This window comes from Halichoerus grypus, chromosome 6, assembly GCF_964656455.1.
Source record: "Halichoerus grypus chromosome 6, mHalGry1.hap1.1, whole genome shotgun sequence".
Lineage (NCBI taxonomy): Eukaryota > Metazoa > Chordata > Mammalia > Carnivora > Phocidae > Halichoerus > Halichoerus grypus.
In genome coordinates, this window is record NC_135717.1 from 64,767,301 (window position 1) to 64,783,058 (window position 15,758).

Sequence of the window (15,758 nt, forward strand, 5' to 3'; positions counted from 1 at the left end):
AGAAGATGTGGTGTATATATATATATATATACACACATACACACACACACACACACACACACAATGGAATATTATGCAGTCATCAGAAAATGAAATCTTGCCATTTGCAATGATATGGATGGAACTAGAGGGTGTATTATGCTGAGTGAAATAAGTCAATCAGAGAAAGACATGTATCATATGATCTCACTGATATGAGGAATTCTTAATCTCAGGAAACAAACTGAGGGTTGCTGGAGTGGAGGGGGGTGGGAGGGATGGGGTGGCTGGGTGATGGACATTGGGGAGGGTATGCGCTATGGTGAGCGCCATGAATTGTGTAAGACTGATGAATCATAGACCTCTTCCCCTGAAACAAATAATACATTATATGTTAATTAAAAAAAAAACAAAACAGGCAGTGCCTGAATTTGGCTTTGGATTGTGGTTGACGAAACCCTGGACCAATATCTCCATTTCCCTAACATGGAGTATAACATAGCTTCTTATCATACATATTCTCAAGCAGAATTTGAAAAAGCTCACCCCAAATGCTTTCCCTTTCTCCTTGTCTCTAGAACAAGGAAGACATTTATAGCCTCATCATGCCTGATCTCTAATTCATCTTTTTAAAAAGACTTTGATTGTTTTTAATGTTTTCTCTTTCTTCAATCTTTTTTGGGGGACTTCCTTCTCTCTCTGCTTTCCCCACTTAAGGCTCCTTTTTTTTTTTTTATTGTGCAAGTTTTTTTTCTCACTAATAAATTTTGCTTTTACTACCAGAAAAAAATAAAGAATAAATGTCTTCCTACCTTGCCAGCCTCTCTTTCTTTACCCATTTTCTTGTCCTAGAGGCCTGCCTGTGTGACATAATGTATCTTTCTATTTTGACTTCTGTATTTCTCCTACACTGGTCAGGACTCTTTGCATCGATATAATCCAAACCGGCTGCCACCCGGCATAGCTGTATGCCACCTGCTGTGCTGAGAAATCCCCGGGCAGGACAAGGCCCATCTTTGGCATGCAACACATACTCATTGAATGGATGAATACTTGGGAATCCACACACGGGGGGCGGGGGCAGGAAACGGGGTTGGAAGGGAGCCAAAGGAAACTCAAGAAGGACCATTTTGCCTTGTGGAGGAACTGATTCTTTTTGTTTTAAAGGAAGAGACAGGATCAGATCTGTGATTTAGAAAGAGTCCTTGGTCAGAGTGGAAGATGTGTGCAGTTATTTCCCTGTTTTATGGATGAAGACGCTGAGACACAGAGGTTAAGCAACGTGCCCAAGGTCGCAAAGCTAGTAAGCTAAGAATTAGTAAGATTCAAGCTCTGGAAGTGGCCTCTAGAGTCTGTCTTCATCACCAGGCTCTACTCCCATCGGATTAAAACATTTTTTTTCCTGACCAGTTGTCTTTGATTGTGTACTTTAAACCAGTCACAACACCTAAGCTGAAACACAGTAGGTGTGCATTTAATCCCCTTTTTCCAAAGGGAAAAGAATCACACAACATGTTCTGTGCATGACCCCCCCAGCCTGGTGCGTCATCCTCTGTCCTCTCAGCTGAAGTCAGATATTCAGGAGCAGTTTCCACACAAGGCCCTGCTCCAGGTGTGTACGGGCATTGCATTAAGCTCTAGGATTCAAGGGAGGAACGTTTCCCCCTGGGGCCAGCGCCCTAAGGAAAGTGTCAATTCACAAAGAATGATTACAGTTTTGAAAATGATGCTATCAGAGAGCAAGAGAGTGTAGAGGAGGTTGGGGGGGGGGGCTGACCTTGAGAGATGAGGCATTTGTCCCAAGGCAGTGAAGGCCAAGAGTGAAAGAGGCGGGGAGTTTGAGGGAGAATGTCCTAGAACAGACAGAACCAGAACAAGGAGATAGAACAAACTGATAGGTCTTATTAAAAGCAAGAGTTAAATTCATGGAAGCGACTTCTGCTCCTCAGTATGAGATTTTCAAGGAATTCTAGCATTAGATAGAAATAAGTACTTTTAGAGAGTCTGTCGTAGGCCTCACTTAACTGTATTTGGCCTCCGTTGAAATTCATTTTCTTTTGTCTGGTTTTGAAAATAATGGAGTTTTCTCCTAGAATGAGCTGTGTGATTGTGTGATTTTGAAAAGAGTCTGAGTACAGCTACGCAGAAGTGCTGGACAGATACTGGAGATTATGGTAAGGTTTTCTCCCAGGCAATTCTGCTTATATCCATCTGCATGCTTTTGGAAAAACTGAAAAACTGGGCTAATTTTATATCTACTTAAGAAATACCTGTACTTTTTTTCTTTTTTAGAGATTTTCAAAAAAATCAACTAGTATATATAAAGACTTCACCACGTTGGACATCAAAAGCCTTAAAATGAGATGACTAAAACAACACAGAAACCATGATCTCCAACCATGTTGGTTTTTTTTTTAAGATTTTTAAAATTTATTTTAGAGAGAAAGTGTGAGTGAGAGAGAGAGAGCATGAGCCAGGAGAGGGTCAGAGAAACAGACTCCCCACTGAGCAGGGAGCCCGATGCAGGACTCGATCCCAGGACCCTGGGATCATGACCTGAGCTGAAGGCAGATGCTTAACCAACTGAGCCACCCAGGCACCCTCCAAACATGTTTTAAAAGCGATATAGTGGAAAACACTCATTTGGAAAGATATATGTACCACTGTATTTATTGCTGCATTATTTACAATAGGCAAGACATGAAATTAACCCTAGTGTCCATCCATAGATGAGTGGATAAAGATGTGGTGTATAGATAGACAGACAGATAGATAGATAGATAGATAGATGATAGATAGATATACAATGGGATATTACTCAGCCATAAAGAGGAATGAGATCTTGCCGTTTACAACAACATGGATGGACCTAGAAGGTGTTATGCTAAGTGAAATATGTCAGATGGAGAAAGACAAATGCCATATGATTTCACTTATATGTGGAATCTAAAAAAACAAAACCAATGAGTAAACAAAAACAAATTAACTAAAAGCAGAAACAGAGCCATTAATACAAAGAACAAACTAATGGCTGCCAGAGGGGTGGGAGGTGGTGGGATGGGCAAAATGGAAGGGGAGTGGGAGGATCAGACTTCCACTTATGGAATGAATAAATCACAAAGACGAAAGACACAGGGTAGGGAATATAGTCAATGGCATTGTGATCGCATTCTATGGTGACAGATGGTAGTTACACTTGTGGTGAGCACAGCCTAACACATACAATTGTTGAGTCACGACATTGTCCACCTGAAACTATAGTAACATTGTGCATCAACCAGACTTCAATAAAAAATACAAGAAATAATAAATAGACAAATAAATAAATAAATGCAAGCAACATGACAGGGGAAGAGATGCAGCAGGGCACAGATTTTTCCCTCAAATCCAAGACGTCTTTCCTTAGAAACCTTTAGAGAAGTAATAATAAGTCTTATCATTGCACATCCAGAAAATCTAAGTTTTTACCCTCTGTGAGGGATGTACCACAGGTATTATGTGGCCCAATTTGAGATGAGAAAACTGAGGCAGTGTGTTGAACTGATTTACCCTGAATTTACATGTTTTGCTGGTGAAGTGTCAACCTGGGGTCAGGGCCTGCTTTCCTTAGATTCCAAGCGTCTTTCTTCCACAACTTAGATCATGTCTCATGACAAATAAGCATACTTAGGTTGAGGGAAAGCATTTTTACAATGTCATCATTTCCTTGGTGTCTCCAATATGACATTAAAATATTACTTAATGTGTCAGAATCTAAACACTATCTTCTCTTGAGCAATGAAGAAGATAAAAATAAAATGGTTTTCCCCCCACAGCACAGTGTCTGCCTCATAGCAGATCTTCAGTTAAGTATTAGTGAAAATGAGTGAATAAATGACGGGACAAAGATAACGGGAAGCCTGAATTCACTACAGTTTCCATTTCTTGAGACACATTGACTGTGGTAGGAGCAGGGACTTTGACCTCTAAGACCTTGAACCATTGGTGCGTGTGGTAAGGCGGAGCTTCTCCAAGCCGCCTTCTCCATCAATACCCCCCAGCCCCAGCCCAGGCAAGAGGGCTCATATTTTATGTAGTTTTAACCAGGTGGACCAGGGATGGGTGCCTGACCTCAAAAAAACCGAGTAGTTTGGATAACCAGACCGTCATACTCTCTGATTATCAACAATTTGACTAAGAGACCAGAAGTTGTAGCCAGAAAGTAAAGGTCACCATGGCAAGCCACAACCACTTCCAGTAAAAGGCAATCAAAGTGAGAGGGAGCAGGGGAAGTCAGCGTGCCACGATGAAACTATAGGCGAGGTACGGGGACTGAAAAGGCAGAGGAGAGACCATGTGACCAGAGAACCCCACCCACAGAGAAGAAGAGGGAGCTCAGGAGGAGTGAAGGGTGGGATGTGATTCCTGACTTCCCAGAATTGAAGCATAGTTTTCATAAAACTCAACTTTATTTCATTTTCTTGAGACTTCCTTATATTGTTTCAACAACTCTTCCTCCTCTTATATTTCATTCCACCATTTCTGGGTTTGGTTTTTTTTTTTTTTTTTTTTGGCAACCAAGAACTTTCATTAGAATAATGTATGTTCATCTTCATTAGCCATCAGGGAAATTCAAATCAAAACCACATTTAGATACCACCTTACACCAGTTAGAATGGCAAAAATGGACAGGGAAAGAAACAACAAATGTTGGAGAGGTTGTGGAGAAAGGGGAACCCTCTTACACTGTTGGTGGGAATGCAAGCTGGTACAGCCACTTTGGAAAACAGTGTGGAGGTTCCTCAAAAAGTTAAAAATAGAGCTACCTTATGACCCAGCAATTGAACTACAGGGTATTTACCCCAAAGACACAGATGTAGTAATCCAAAGGGGCACATGCACCCCAATGTTCATAGCAGCAATGTCCACAATAACCAAACTGTGGAAAGAGCCGAGATGCCCTTCAACAGATGAATGGATAAAGAAGATGTGGTCCATATATACAATGGAATATTACTCAGCCATCAGAAAGGATGAATACCCAACTTTTACATCAACATGGATGCAACTGGAGGGGATTATGCTAAGTGAAATAAGTCAAGCAGAGAAAGTCAATTATCATATGGTTTCACTTATTTGTGGAACATAAGGAATAGCATGGAGGACATTAGGAGAAGGAAGGGAAAAATGAAGGGGGGCAGAAATCGGAGGGGGAGATGAACTATGAGAGACTGTGGACTCCAAGAAACAAACTGAGGGTTTTAGAGGGGAGGTGGTGGGGGATGGGTTAGCCTGGTGATGCGTATTAAGGAGGCTGCATATTGCATGGAGCACTGGGTGTTATATGCAACCAATGAATCATGGAACACGACATCAAAAACTAATGATGTACTGTATGGTGACTAACATAATATTAAAAAAAAAAAAGAATAGCATATTTTCAAGCTAAAAACCAAAATTTTTAATAAAGTGGAATATGAAAAGTAATATATTCATCAATTTTGTTTTAGGTAGACTCCTTTAATTAGGAATTCTGTGCCAGTGGCTTTAGCAATGCCGTTGCCAGCTGACATTGGTATCTAGGGCATTTGAGCAAGTAAATGTGTTCTGTCACCTTGCTGACGGGCAAGGCTATTTGAATTGGTTTCCAGAGAATTCTGGCACTCCAAACTAATGAGTATTTTTACAGATTCAAAGCATTTATGGAAGGAAGTTTATTGTCCAATCTTTGGGAATATAAGAAAATATTTGGTTTCCTTGAATGTGACAAATAACTAATTTGCTAATAAATGGATAATGTCACCCTGACACCTATGTGGATAAATGATTACCTCTCTTAGCCATTTAGATATACTATTTGCTTTCTTGCTAGTGCAACTATGATTTATCATAGCAATACCTCCTACATAGTAATTCCTTATTCAGTTAATGTGGTTGATACGTGCCATGATAAACTGTTGTTTACCTATGGTATATATATCACATAGTTTTTTTCTTTTAACAAATTTTTGTGGAGGGTCTGCTATATATGTAACACTAGGTGTTGGTTGGGGAAAAGGAACACAGGTTCCTTTTCTTAATGTTATACCTAAAAAGCAGAATGGGGGAGCATGGGTGGCTCAGTAGGTTAGGTGTCTGCCTTTGGCTCAGGTCGTGATCTCGGGGTCCTGGGATCAAGCCCAGCATGGGGCTCCCTGCTCAGTGGGGAGTCTGCTTCTCCCTCCCTTTTTCCCTCCTCCTGCTCGTGCTCTTTCTCTCTCTCTCTCTCAAATAAATAATAAAATCTTAAAAAAATAAATAAATAAAAAGCAGAATGATTATTGATTTTATAAAATGTTCTGTTAAAACATAGGTATATTGTATTGTTCCTTAGAGGCTGGTTTGGAGAATTAAGGTTGTTTTCAAATCTGGAAGCCCACATTCACTAGGAGAAGTTGATTTGGATGAAAATTCTCCTCTGCTCTGTTCATCGGTAGTAATCTACCGGGCTTAGCCCCAAAACTGTTTGATGAATAAATAAGTGAATGGGTGAAAAAATGAACTGGTAAGATTATAATCAGAAAAATGTTACATGGGAAATTTGGCACACTGAGAACAGCAACCAAACCCGGTGTGACTAAATTAGATAACAGTTGTTTTTCCTGGTGCCCCCTCAGAGCATAGAAATTTTGACTCTACTTGGTTTTTCTCGGTATCGATCCTTGTTTGTGTGCCCCATACAGCCTTTCTAGTAAACTGTATATACCTGGGACCACTGATCTTACCCCTTGACCGACCCCAGAGACTTAATTAGTAAGGGAGTTTTACTTCCCTCCAGGATGCTCTGAAAACTTCTGTAACTTCCTCCCCCTTAAAGGTTAACACCAGGGAGAGATGTAGGGAGCCACTGGCCACTTTTTCTCCAGCTCCATCCATTTCCTACTGTGGGTCATTTTAAACTCCTGACAGTGGGAAGAGTAATGGCCTGCAAGTGGGGCTAGCTGAAAAAGATTCTCCCACTGCAGACCTTAACGATCTTTTCCATGGGACAAATTTAAAGCATTCAGGCTATTGTGTTTGGTGATCTCCACCTGATCTGCCTATGGTGGAGATGATTTATGCATAAAACCTTTGGTGTTACTGGCCAACATTGTGATTTCAAGAAATCTAAGGTTATTAAGTCTTTAGATTGGATCTGTATCATTAGTGAATTTAATCTTAAAAGTAACCCCGAAATTTTGCCTTTAAGATGGCAGACTGAAAACAGTGTTACCTCCTCTCCTTTTTTAAATCATTCTAAACATCATGGAGAATTGAATGCAAAAATATAAATTTTCATCTAGGAGACAGCTATAGTCCCAAACAATAATGTAGAAAGATGGTCTTTATGAGGCGAAGTCGAATTTGGGTTGGAGGAAACGCAGGGCAAAAATGCCTACAGCTGTGTCTCTCGGGCAAAGGGTGCAGGAGCTCTAATATGTTGGCACATCTCTCGAGACAAGACCTTCATCCACTGTCTGAAGCAATGGGAACAGGTACTAGTGCTGGGCGCTTGTCTGGATTGGGTTTGGCACCCAGGAGAAGCAAGGGAATTGAAATTGAATGAAGAATCGCATGGATGGCTGTCAAAGATAAACAAAGGGGGGGGCACTAGTTAAAATAGCAAAGACTGATTTCAATCAGTAATAACTATTGTATTAAGGACGAGAGCCTAGCATGAACCGAAGTCAACTTTGATTTGTACAGAGTGACTGGGCATTTTTCAGAGAGAATGAGGGTGAAGGGAGGGGGAGAGCAGGGGTTCAGTAGAGTCAGAGAAGTGACAAATTACAAGTGGGAAGAGAGGGTTTGGTCTATGGGAACCTATCTGGGTTTCCTGACTGGTGCTGATCAGTTAGGCTCCCACCCTCCAGCAGAGCCTGGGAGGCAGGGCCCTATCCTTATGTGTTGGCTGGAACCGTCAGTTCATCTGACAGCCTTGAGTTTTCGCAGGCAGGCACCTTAAGGAAGGCTAGGGTCATCCTAGGGATATAGCCTTGAGCTGTTAAAAACTACAAACTAGTGTCTGTTCAAGCCTTCACAGGCCAAGGGTAAGGCCTAGTTGAGGAGAGGGCTCAGAGGAGAGTCTTTGTTGCCACCAAATCCAAGAGGGAGAATGTGCTATATTAATGAAGAAAGAGGACTTTAGAGCCTGCTTGTCTGGGTTTGATTTCTGGCTCTGCCACTTACCAGCTGTGTGTCCTTGGAGGCAAATCACTATACCTTGGTCTCTCCATTTCACAATCTATAAATGGAGTTTCATGCAGTATCTACTCCATAGGGATTTCATGAGAATTACACAAATTTGTGTTTGTGAAGCACATAGAACAATGCCTAGCACAAAATATATGCTGTATAAGTATCTATTATAATTACATTTTATAAGCAATCTATCTACAATGCAGGTGGGATAAGAGACTCTGTACAGCAAGTGGGCTGATCTTGGCTGACTTGGGAGAAGGAAAGGCTAAAACACCCACTTGCACGCACAATTCTGTATTATAAAAAACTGCACTGTAAATCAGAGAGAATCTCTGTCTGCCTGGAAAATGGCCTGACCAAGCAAGGGCCTTGTCCATGAAAAACTCAACCTTATTCAAAGTTGAACAATAATCTGAAGGAAGCATCCATAAAGTCCTATATATGAAAATGAGAATTGAAGAAAAGAATGAAAAAGAAATAGAAGATGAGAAACATTGACCAGAAAAAATGTCAGAAAAGAGAAGAAAACTTAAGCCAAAGAAATAACAAAATAAAACAAAAGAAAGCAAAGCAGAGCAAAACTGAGTTAATCAGGATGGCCCGAATTATTCTGCAATGACAACACGCCCCCAAATCTTGGTGGCTTAAAGCAATTAATTTTAGGGGCACCTGGGTGGCTCAGTTGGTTAAGTGTCTGACTCTTGATCCCAGCTCAGGTCTTGATCTCAGGGTCGTGTGTTTGGGCCCCTTGTTGGGTGTGGAGCCTATTCAATAAAACAAAACAAAACAAAAAATAAATTTTAATCTCTCACTCAGGCTATGTGTCTTTTTGGGTTGACTGAGACTGCTCCATGACATCCCTAGTTAGGAACCCAGGCTGAAGGAACCACTGTTATCTGGAATGTCCCAAGTCTCCATAACCAGAAGCAAAGAGGACATATCACAATGGCTCTTAAAATTTCCAGTAGAAATACTACATGACACTTCCATGAACATTCCCTTGGCCACTTGCAAGTCAGAGAGCCACAGTTCATTTCAAATCGGAAGGGAAGTTCAATGCTCCTATGTACCTATGCATGTACTATGAATGGGAACTGCAATATTTGTGAATATCTCTAAGGACTATTACAAAACACTTTAAGATATAGCTTAAGAAAACTTCCCATAAGTAAAATTAGATCTGAGTCTATAATAAAGGACATATTGCATTCCACAAGAAATTAATCCAGAAAGATAAACAATGTGATCCCAGAAATATTTGGGGCATGAATCCTTAGAATTCAGCTAGGATACACACACACACACACACACACACACAAGTTGGGCTTATGTATTTCTTTAGCAATATCCAATGATATGAAAAAGTAGAAAATAGATCATGTGTTTTCTTTTCTTTAAAGATTTATTTATTTATTTTAGAGCGAGAGAGAGTACAAGTAGGAGGGGCAGAGGGAGAGGAAGAGAGAATCTCAAGAAGACTTCATGCCCAACACAGAGCCTGACTAGAGTCTCCATCCCAGGACCCTGAGATCGTGACCTGAGAGGAAACCAAGAGTCAGATGCTTAACTGATTATGCCACCCATGCACCCCTGGGTTATGTGTTTTCTAAAAGAAGGATAGTAAGATACTTTTTCAATTTCCAGTGTTTACTTCAATTTTTGACAAAAATATATTGAAACTACATACACTTTGAAAACAATTGCATTTTATTTTTTAATATTTTAGGAAGGGTACAAATAGCAACCTTGATAGAATTAGAAAACACAACAGTACAGATCATTAAAGAAAGCTGAAAAGAAAATAGAAAATTTTAGAAAGAAATTCTGTTCAAATTTTTGAAAACTCTAAACAAAGAGAGTAAACTTCTTTTAAGCAAAGCCCACATAAAACTCTCAAACAGGACTTTATAAATTATGTATTTCATGAAGATTTAATTATTGATTAAAACAATGAAAAAGAAATGAGATATCACCCCACAGCTGTCAGAATGGTAAAATCAAAAACACAAGAAACAAGTGTTGGTGAGGATATGGGGAAAAAGGAACCCTCGTGCACCATTGGTGGGAATGCAAACTGGTGCAACCACTGTGGAAAAACAGTATGGTTCTTCCTCAAAAAGTTAAAAATAGAATTACCATATGATCCAGTAATCCCACTATGAGGCATTTACCCAGAGAATACAAAGACACTAATTTGAAAGGATATATGCATCCCTCTGTTTACTGCAGCATTATTTACAATAGCCAAATTATGGAAGCAGTGCAAGTGTCCTTCAGTAGATGAATGGATAAAGATGTGAGATATATCCATATATACATATATGGATATAAATGAATAAAGAAGAAGAATGGATAAAGAAGGGATAAAGAATATGTGAGATACACACACACATAATGGAATATTATTCAGCTATAAAAAAGAATGAAATCTTTCCATTTGCAACAACATGCATGGATCTAGAGAGTCTAATGCTAAGTGAAATAAGACAGTCAGCAAAAGACAAATACCATATGATTTCACTCATGTAGAATTTAAGAAACAAAATAAATGAACATAGAAAAAATAGACACATCAAAAAACAGACTCTTAACTCCAGAGAACAAACAGATGGTTACCAGAGGGGAGGTGGGTGGGGCAATGGGTGAAATAGGTGATGGGGATTAAGAGTACACTCATCATGATGAGCATTGAGTAATGTATAGAATTGTTGAATCACTATATTGTGCACCTGAAACTAATATAGCACGTCATGTTAACTATACTGGAATTTAAATGAATGAATGAATCAATGAATCAATGAATTTTTTTTAAAAAGAAAGGAAAGAAAACAAACAAACAAAAAACAATGAAAAAGAGCAAAACAATCTTTTTGAATCCAGAATTTGAAAAAATCAAATCTCTGCAATTTCGTCTTCTTTATTAAATGAATATTTAATTATTGATCAAAACAATGAGAATGAAAAAGAATTATTCCTATGAAAATCACAAGTCTGAAACAACAAAAAGTCACTCTGGTCTGCCCATTAGAAGATGAAAAAAATGACATTCATGACCTATGGCATGTGCACCTATATTCATACTCTTGCACTAGACCCTTCAAATATTAGGAGTAGGCCTGTAGATATTTACTATATCAAGAAATACAAATAAACTAAACTCCCCAATAAAAGAAAATAAAAGGATTCTAAGTTTGAATCACAAAGCAACATTTAGCAAAAGGATGAATACAAAACACATACCTTTATAAAAACGGATTCAGAATGTTTGAAAATAGTTTGTCAAAGATATACCAGAAAAATTTGAATAAAAAGAAAGCAAAAGTTGCAATCTAAAGGAACAGGGTTGAATCAGGGTAAACAGGCATTAAATGAGTCAAAGTGCTCTATATAATGGCAAATGGTTCCATCAGCAGGAATACTTAATATTTGTGATTAAGCACCAAATATCATGGCACCAATATTCATAAAGCCAAAATATAAGACATCTAGAGAAAGATAGAAAAAAATAGTAGTATGAAACTTCACTTCTCTTGAAGTGATCACATGGAAAAAATGAGACTGAACTGTATTTGTAAAAATAACCTGAAAATGAATGGAGATAATTTAATTGATACAATAGTATAGAAGACAGGTGCAATAAGGTATATCTAATTTGTATACATCCAACTCTAAACTCTGAAAAGACAAAACATACTTTCCTTTTATTTATCCATGGAATGATGTCAAGAATGATCACATACAGTCCACAAATCATAAATAAATTATAAAACATAGAAATAACATAGACAACATTCAGTGCAATGCAATGCAATGCAGTGAAAATAGCACAGAAAGTGGTAAAAACAACCACAACCGTATCAAATCCACTCCCACCTGGAGTAAAACGTCTCTTCACTCTTGGGACACTGCAGAAATGAACATTGAAGTTGCAATATTTCTAGAAAAATAAGTATGAATCTATCTATCTGTCAGAGGAAAATAATTATCCTAAATACTTGGAAAATATGTAGCATTAAATACTTACATGCAAAAAAAGAAAGATATCACCTCACGTCTGTTAGGATGGCTATTATCAGAACAAGAGATGACATGTGTTGGAGAACATGTGGAGAAAAGGGAACCCTTATGCAGTCTTGGTAGGAATGTAAATTGGTGCAGCCATCATGGAAAACAGTATGGACATTCCTCAAAAAACTAAAACTGAAACTACCATACGATCCAGTAGTTCCACTTCTGGGCATATATCTGATGGAAACCAATCAGCATATCAAACAGACCCTTGCACCCCCATGTTCATTGCAGCATTATTCACAATAGCCAAGATGTGGAAATAATATTCACTGACAGATGAATGGATAATGAAAACCTGGTGTATATTTATGTAAACAAATGTTATTCAGCCATAACAAAGAAAGAAATCCTCCCGTTTGGGATGCCATGGATGAATCTTGAGGGCTTTCTCCTAAGTGAAATAAGTTAGCCAAAGACAAATACTGTATGATCTCACACATATATGTGGAATCTAAAAAATCAAATTCCTAGAAACAGAGTGAATGGTGGTTGCTGGGAGCTGGGAAGTGGCGGAAACAGGGAGGTGTTGGTCAAAGAGTACAAATTTTCAATTATAAAATAAGTTCTGCAGATCTAAAGTATAAGACGGTGACTATACTTAACAATACTGTATTGTTTACTCAAGATTTGCTAATAGAGTGGATCTTAAATGTTCTCACCACACAAACACACACACACACACATGTTCTCACCACACACACACACACACACACACACACACACACACACACACAGTAACTATGTGAGGTTATGGATGTGTTAACTAACTTCATTGTGATAATCATATATCAAATCATCCCCTTCATCTTAAATGTATCAATTTTATTTGTCAACTATGCCTCAGTAAAGTTGGCGGGGGCAGGGGGATGAATACACATCAGCAATTGTTTCCAATTCAAAATGTTTGAGAAAATTTTTTAAGGATATATTTAAAGAAAGCAGAAGGAAGGAAGAAATGGTGATTATAACAAAAATTAAAGACTGTGAAAAATTTATTCATTGTTTCATTTCATTGGAAACAATCATAAAATATATAAATGGTTAGGTACCTAAAAAAGAAAAAAGTGACAAAGTTGAGGGATGCCTGGGCGGCTCAGTCAGTTAAGCATCTGCCTTCGGCTCAGGTCATGATCCCAGGGTCCTGGAATCGAGTCCCACATGGGGCTCTTTGCTCAGCTTGGAGCCTGCTTTTCCCTCTGCCCCTCCCCCTGCTCGTGTGCTCTCTCTCTTTCTCTCTCTGACAAATAAATAAAATCTTTTTTAAAAAAGTGACAAAGTTGAATTATACAAATTAAATGAAAACAGAAAGATTACTACAGATACGGGAGAAATTAAGAAAAATATGAGACTATATCATTAATGCTATGTAAATAAATTTGAAAAACTAGATGTAATGCATAAATTTCTTTTGGAAACTATAAATTATTAACATTGACTACATATAAGACAGAAAGCCTTAACAGTATGATCACCATAAAAGAATATGTAAACTTGTCCACAATTTACAAAGTTGTTTGTTTATTCTTAGAAAGAATGAAGCAACTCTATAAGCACTGGTGTGGAAAGTTCTCTAAGACCTATCATTAAATAAGAAAAGTAAGGTTCACAGCAGTGTGGGATCTTTGTTGTTATTTTCTTGTTTTGTATGAAAAAAGATTAAGAATATTTATATACATAGGCTAATTGGGTACGCATATAACATTTCTGGGAGGATAGAGGAAAAACTTTCTGGGGAGGGCAAATTGGTTCCTGGAATAGGAGGGTGATAAGTTACCTGGCTCTAGGCTCCTCATCTTAATGAGATGATACACCTGGAGAAAGCAGAGAGTGAAATGAAAAAGGTAGAGTCCCACTGGACACAAGGAAATCCACTTAGCTGTATGACCGAAGAAACTCAAATGCAATAGCAAAGTGGGGGAAATAAATAGATTTTCCAGGAGAACAATAAGCAGTTAGAAAACATGGTTTGGGGGGGGATATATTTATACAAAGGTATGAGGTAAGTATGGGAAACTTAGCAAGCCCTGTTGCTCAGATTCCTCTTTGTCTTCAAAGACAAGGATGCATCTTTACTCTAGGGGTAGACAGAGCACCTCTCACTTGAGCGGTTTATGACCTGCTTTGGGGAAAAATCAGAAAGTCCTTCCAGCACATGTCATTTCTCAAATTCCTTCAGCTTGAAATATTCGCTATGCCAAGGTGCCATATTTTGGGGTAGTGCATCCTGAACTCCATCAACATGAACCCTCCATTTTTGAAAGGATCATTAGATTTCTAGGCCCCTGTGGAAAAGAATTTTTATCTCTGTTGGTTATTACTACTGTTGATTTCTCCTGAGAGAACTGATAATACCAAAATATGTTAATTGTGTTGTCTAATATTTATAATTCATGGTTTGAAACTGTAAGTATATACTGTCAATACCAAGGTCTATTTCCTATTAATTAGCTTGTTTTTGGTCTCTTCAATGCAAAATTCTTATTTAATGCACAACTATACTTGATTAAGGGATCTTGGTTTTCTCAAGCTTTAATTACACTCTATATCTAGTAACATCCTGGATTTAATCTTTTTTTTAAGATCTTTTATTTATTCATTTGAGAGAGAGAGAGAGCGCATGAGCAGGGGTTGGGGGCCAGGGGAGAGGAAGGAGCAGACTCCCTACTAAGCAGGGAGCCCAATGAAGTGCTCAATCCCAGGACCCCAGGATCATGACCTGAGCCAAAGGCAGCCGCTTAACTGACTGAGCCACCCAGGCGCCCTATCCTAGATTTTGTCTTAATAATTAATTCATAAAATATCTTAAATTTAGCTTTTCAAAATCCCAAGTATCCTTTATGATAAAAGGTTACCTCTAGGGGTGCCTGGGTGGCTCAGTCGGTTAAGCATCTGCCTTCCGCTCCGGTCACGATCTCAGGGTCCTGGAATGGAGCCCCACATCAGGCTCCCTGCTCAGCAGGGATTCTCCCTCTGCCCCTCACCCCACTCGTGCTCTCTCTTTCTCACTCTCTCAGGCTCTCTCACAAATAAATAAATTTTTAAAAGGTTACCTCTAAAGGTAAAAATTCATAATGGAACATGCATCATAGCAAAAGCATATTTGAAACAAAAAAAGTGGTCATAATATGTATCAAGAGAATATGCATTGTATATTTTATTGTAATATCATGCCATTTATTAGAGTCCTATGTGATCCATAGATTGTGCCCGAGATGGAAATGGTTATGTAACGCTATGCGCTGGAACTATAATCTCTACTCTTCAAAAAAAATGTCTAATTGCGTTTGATTTGTTTCTCCCCCACAGGACACTCAACATGCCAGGTAGGCACTAACTGCTCTTGCCACTTCTCTTGAGCTCTGCAGCGGAAAAATAATTTGCAGAAACATCTGCCAAATGGGAAGGGGGTTCCAGTTGCCCGCAATGTTGCTTAGAGCTATAAATGTTCGCAGCAGAAGGAAGGAGCTGCGCAGAGTCCCCAGTAAGCTTCTAGCCCACAGGTCCCCCTG